This window comes from Mytilus californianus, unplaced genomic scaffold (assembly GCF_021869535.1).
Source record: "Mytilus californianus isolate M0D057914Y unplaced genomic scaffold, xbMytCali1.0.p SCAF_8, whole genome shotgun sequence".
Taxonomy (NCBI): Eukaryota; Metazoa; Mollusca; class Bivalvia; order Mytilida; family Mytilidae; genus Mytilus; species Mytilus californianus.
This window is the reverse complement of record NW_026262734.1, coordinates 49931729-49937936: the sequence shown is the minus strand read 5'-3', so window position 1 is coordinate 49937936 and position 6208 is coordinate 49931729.

Here is a 6208-nt window from a genome sequence, read left to right as displayed (position 1 = left end):
GAACACTCCGTCGTCATCTTGGAAACATATATTTTATGAAGGTTAACCAACTCGTAATTGTGTCCGTAAAATGTCCGAAGGGTTGAATTCAACTTCATCACCCGGAACTTATGGTTTAAATGCTTCTTTGTATGTAGCAACCTTGTCAGTAGAGACCAATAACTGTTATCAGGAGTCGACTGAAAAAAAAAAACATAAAATGTACAATAAATGTGTTGAGAATTTATGTTCTTGATCAATAACATAATTTTAAATAAAATCCAGGTGAAATAACCCAGCGCTTTCCGGAATCAGGTAAATTGCAAATATGTTTTCAAATGAAACCTTTTGCTCTTTCCACAAAAATTCAAATGAACGTCTCCTTATTTTGATGTATAATACACATCTGAACTCGAAGGTACACAAATTGTCAACCATTTGTCACACGTTCAATGAGCTATGGTAAAAACTCAGACTCAGGGGTGTTACTTTTTTTTCGCGAATTATCTGAAAAATTACCCCGTTTTATTTTACGTTTTCAAATGATTTTTCTGTTTGGCGTAAAATGCTCTTGAGCTCATATTATAGTGGAGATAGAGTTGTCGCATTGGCAATCATACCACATCTTTTATTTCTTTATATATCAAACATTGGTCTTTAGAATAATGACATTTTTCCTTGATTTTTTTTTTCATGCCATGGTGCTGCCATTTAGTCTTCGACTTATACGTTGGAATATCCCGTTGGTATTTTTTATCATGATTCATTATTGTATTTGTACATTAAACTATATTTTGCTACCATTATTTGAAAACACTCAATCAATGTTTTTTACGCGGATTTGTCTGTAAAAACACACATTCGTTAATTTTACGCCTCCGAAAGATTTTTTTGCCGTGAATTGCTCTTGAGCTCGGATCATCATCTCTCTGGTGGATATAAAATTGTCTCATTGGCAATCATGCCACATATTTTTATTTCTATATATTAAAAACAGATTTTGATTTGATTTGAGACCATTGACCTTTGCTCTTAATTTTTTTATTATTTTTTTTGTTCCATCGTATTGTCATTTTTTTTTTCGACTTATGTGTTGAAATATCCTCTCTTCTGCAAAACATACAATTATAATTTTGATATTTTATATTCACATGTACTACTTGCGCAATGATAATGATTCATTATTGTATTTTTCTATATTTGCTATCATTACTGAAAAACGCCTCACCAATTAAGCAATAATTTTGAAGTATTTCTTTCAATTCTGACCTGTAAACTTCAAAATATAATTCATATGTTTCAATTTGATGTAAGAACGTAGAATTGGTTTATCATTAAGTTTAGAGGTATTTACAGAATATACAGCAGTAACAACATAATGTAATGCATATTACACATAATTAACAAAGCATAGCAATGACATAACACAGAGATGCAGTGTCAGGAAATAAAGTCACTTACACATAACATAAAGAAGAAATGACAGAACGTAAAGACAAAGCAACAAAACACATTAAATATCTACACTATAAGACAGTTACGGCGTTCCATTTGATTGCATCTTTGTCATTTCCTAATAGCAACTTTAATTGAAAAGAAACATATGAAAAATTGAATCATGCGTGTCCAGCCACAAGACATGTCTTACCATTTATTGCATCTGATGTCACAATTCTATGAATTTTCTCAAATCTGTGTCTGTCCTTTTCATTTGGTCATGTCCTTTATTCCACATCATACCTCGGGACACAGAATTTAAGAAAAGACGCATAGTTTTGTTAGGACTATTGTTTTGCTTTTAAAGTAATGATTATAGGTTTGCTTGTTTATACAAATACGTTTATATTGGGTGTAAGAATAATATCTATTCTTATTTTCATGTTTTGAATATTTGGTAGAAGATACACTTATTCAAACATTAATAGTGTATACTAAATTGTCGCTTAGCTACATTTTTCTATACAATTATTGACGTTTACGGCGCTAACTATATTTGCAGTCTTTGCCGCCCGTCTTTATGACGTTAATTATTCTATGATGATGTTATTTCAATTTGTTTACGGCAGTTTTATTATTTGGATTGTATTTGGACACGCAAGATGATTTATAAGAGAGCATAATCGGTAAGAATATATTTGATCGGACTTAAACATTATTTCTTTAACATGAATTGTAACAATGTTTCGTAAATGAAATATATTGATTTAATCTTTTGTGCAAATTTTGTTCTTTATTGGAAGATATGTTTCTTTATCTTTTATTATTGACTGAGAAGTAATTTATGCACTGTATATTCTTTTTATGATTATCGGAATTTAGTTTCACTCTTATTTATGATTTATAATTTATGTATTTGCAGAGAATCGTATCGTATACATCAACATATTAAAGAATCAATTGATACGCATACTTGACTTTGTTTTGATTTACTGCGTGGACCAAACAATTCTCGATTTCCTATAAAGAAAAAATGGATAAAGAGGCGCTTTCAGACGGCGATGGTCATATTTATGAATATGAAACAGTTCGAAGACAACGAACATCTAATTTGTCACAGATGACTAAACTGTATAATGAGCTTGACAAGAAAATGATTTCCCGAGACAACACCGAAATTGTAAAGAATTTATATGTCAAACTGTGTGACCGTTTCGAACAATTCAAAACAGCTGACATCAACTGCTTAGATTTGTGCCCAGATTTACTTGTAATTGAGACTTTGGAAATGAAGTTTGATAGCTGCTAGAAAAACTTGAAGGAGTTCCGGGAAAGATTTTCAGAATGGAAAAACGTATCACTGGAAAATATTGCCGATGACGAGGTTTGTAGCCGTATGAGTTCATCAAGTTCTACATCGTCAAAGGCCAAATTGAGGACGGCAAGGGCTAATCGTTTGAAAGCGAACAGAAATTAAAGAACACTGAAGAAAAACTCAAGTTAGAGCGAGAAAAAAGGGAGTTAGAAATAAAAGAACAATTATTAGAAAAACATAGTGAAGAAGAAGCAAAATTGAAGGAACTAGTGTGGCAAGAAGCGTACGATGAAGACAATGACACGTTAAACACAAATCGAAATAAAGGCATTATTACAGAAAGCGTCGTTTCCGCACGCAGAAATAGTATTTTGATTAATGGTGTCATTGATACCGAAGAGATTTCAGCGACGAAAGCGACAAAAGCGACAAAAGCGACAAAGACCGATTCAGAAGAAAAGTTTGAGTTAACAACCGGAAGTTCCAAGTCCAAAATCAGCAGTATCGACTCAGCATTCCAGCGACTGGCGTCTACTTTCCAAGAAGGATTTAATTTACCAAAACCAGAACTGTTAACATTTGATGGTAAACCAATTAATTATTACAAATTTAATAAAGAATTTTGAAACAAATGTAGACAGTAGAGTAGGTGATGATCAAATGAGATCAAGATATTTGATTCAATACTGTAAAGGTGAAGCAAAGTCTTCTATTGAAGACTGTGTATTGCTAGAACCAACTGATGGTTAAAAGCGTGCTAGGTCAATATTGTATTCCCGTTATGGTAGATCACACAATATTGCTAGATCATACATTGAAAAATTGGTATATGGAACACAGATAAAAGCAAATGATTTAGATTCTTTATCACAGCTATCACTTGATATGCAAAAGTGTGAAATTACATTATCACAGCTAGGTTTTATTTCTGACATCGATAATTAAGATAACTTGAGAAAAGTTGTAAAGAGGTTACCAATGCATTTACGAGTGAAATGGGTAGATGTTACACATTCTATAGGAATCAGGTCGAAAACCACGTTTTACTGATCTTACAAAATGTATTGATCAGAAATCTCGCATAGCTGCGTCTATGTGTGGACTTGATCTTGCTAAAGAAAGGGTTGCTAATAAAGGTTCAAGCGGCATGAGAAGTAAGTCGCATGATTATGTCAGAGAAATGGTCTCAACATATGCCACAAATAATTTAAACACAAGTGAAAATGTCAAACATGAGCAAAAGTGTATTTGTTGTAATGGTACATGTAGATTCATAGAGATTTGTAGTAAGTTCAAGTCCATGAGCTTAGTAGATAGAATGAAATTTGTCAGTATAATGAAATTGTGTTATAATGGTTTAAAGGGTAAACATTTTGCAAATAGTTGTAGAAAACCAAAAGCGTGTACTGTCACTGATTATAATTCTAAACACAATTTATTGTTACACAACTGGGTAAAACCAGAGTCTGACCATACAGCTACGCATCCTTCTGTTAACTGTGCTACCACTGATAGTTCTTTTGTCTGGGGATTATTCCTGTCATTGTAAGAGGTGGGGACGGTAACTCATGTCAAACGTATGCCTTATTAGACGATGGTGCTGATAAAACTTTATGTGACGAGCGGCTATTAAAAAAATAAATCTCACCAGCAGACCAGTCACATTTCATATGTCTACAGTAAGCTCGTCCGGTAGTACGATTCACGGTCAAGAAGTCGACGTACAGGTAAGATCCGTCGATGGCAATAAAGACGACTTAGAAGTATCGTTACAAAAAGTCTGGTCGGTAAAAAAGCTTCCGATATCCACCCACTCATCAGCTGAAAACTTTGACATTAGCAAATTAGCATATCTAGCTGATATTAAAATTCCAAAAATTGATGTCAATGATGTAATGTTGCTGCTTGGCACTTACTCATCTGAAGCTCATATACCGTTGGAAGTAAGATCCGGTACAGGTAAGCAACCTTACACGAATCGATCACGCCTCGGATGGGCAATTCGAGGACCTATAAGAAATACGTCTACACCAAATGTTATAAATGTACATTTTGAAGAGTCAAGAGACGTTATGTTACAGCGACAACTAGAACGTATGTGGACAACTGACTTTAACGATAACCAGAACGATGACAAGAATTTGATGTCTGTAGAAGACAAAAAAGCTTTGAACATTATGGAATCGTCAATTACTCATGAGGGTGGACATTACAAACTAGGACTACCTTGGCTAGACAAAAATACTTCGTTAACAAATAATATGGTTATGTCACATGCCCGTTTACAGCAGCTGAAACGTAAGTTGGAACGAGACGATACATTACATAAGATGTACACGACCACTGTAAATGAATATATAGAAAAGGGTTATGCCAAAGAAGTGTCAAACATTGACCCCGAATCAAAACGAATGTGATACTTACCTCATCATCCTGTCACGAATGTAAACAAACCAGGAAAAGTACGAGTAATTTTTGACTGCGCAGCTGAATATCAAGGAATATCACTCAACAGTCAACTTTTACAAGAACCTGATCTCATGAACAGTTTGGTTGGTGTTTTAATAAGGTTCAGACAGGAGCAAATAACATTAGAAGCCGACATCGAATCTATGTTCCATCTAGTTCGTGTTAAAGAAGAGGACTGTGATGCCTTGCGTTTTCTATGGTGGCCTAATGGTGACTTAAACCAGAAACCCAGAAGTTATTGCATGCAGGTATATTTGTTTGGCGCTACATCGTCACCCAGTTGTGCAGGATATGCATTAAATCGGACAGCAAGAGATAATTCCCATCTTTTTGATCCGGAAGTATCTACTACAGTAGAGAACATTTTTTACGTTGACGATTGTCTGAAGTCTGTGTCATCCGAGCAGAAAGCTATTCGATTCGCTATTGACTTACAGTCACTTATGAAAATTGGTGGCTTCCGACTTAACAAATGGCTTAGTAATAGAAAAGATGTATTAAAAGCTATACCAGAGTCTGAACTTGCTCCTGCTGTAATAAATCTTAGCCCTGGAGATGTGCTGCCGAACGATAAGGCCCTTGAAATAATCTGGAATGTTAATGAAGATAAAATTAGATTTAAAGTAAAGTTAACAGATAAACCGTTAACTAGACGTAGTATATTGTCCATTGTAAGTTCAATATTTGATCCTCTCGGACTTGTGTCTCTAGTTATACTCAGAGCAAAAACAATAGTACAGAATTTATGCAGATTGAAGCTTGGATGGGATGAAAAAATTCCACAATATTACTGTGACGAATGGAAAAAATGTTTAACGAGTCTACCCTGTATTCAAAGTTTGTCCGTGAATCGCTGTTTTCAACCAAAAATTAACACATTAAGAACGCTCAATTGCACTTTCAGCGATTGATCCGAACTTGGTTATGGAGCGTTTGCCTATCTGAAACTAGTTAATAGAAATGACAAAATTACTTGCTTTTTAGTCATAGGAAAGGCACGACTAGCAC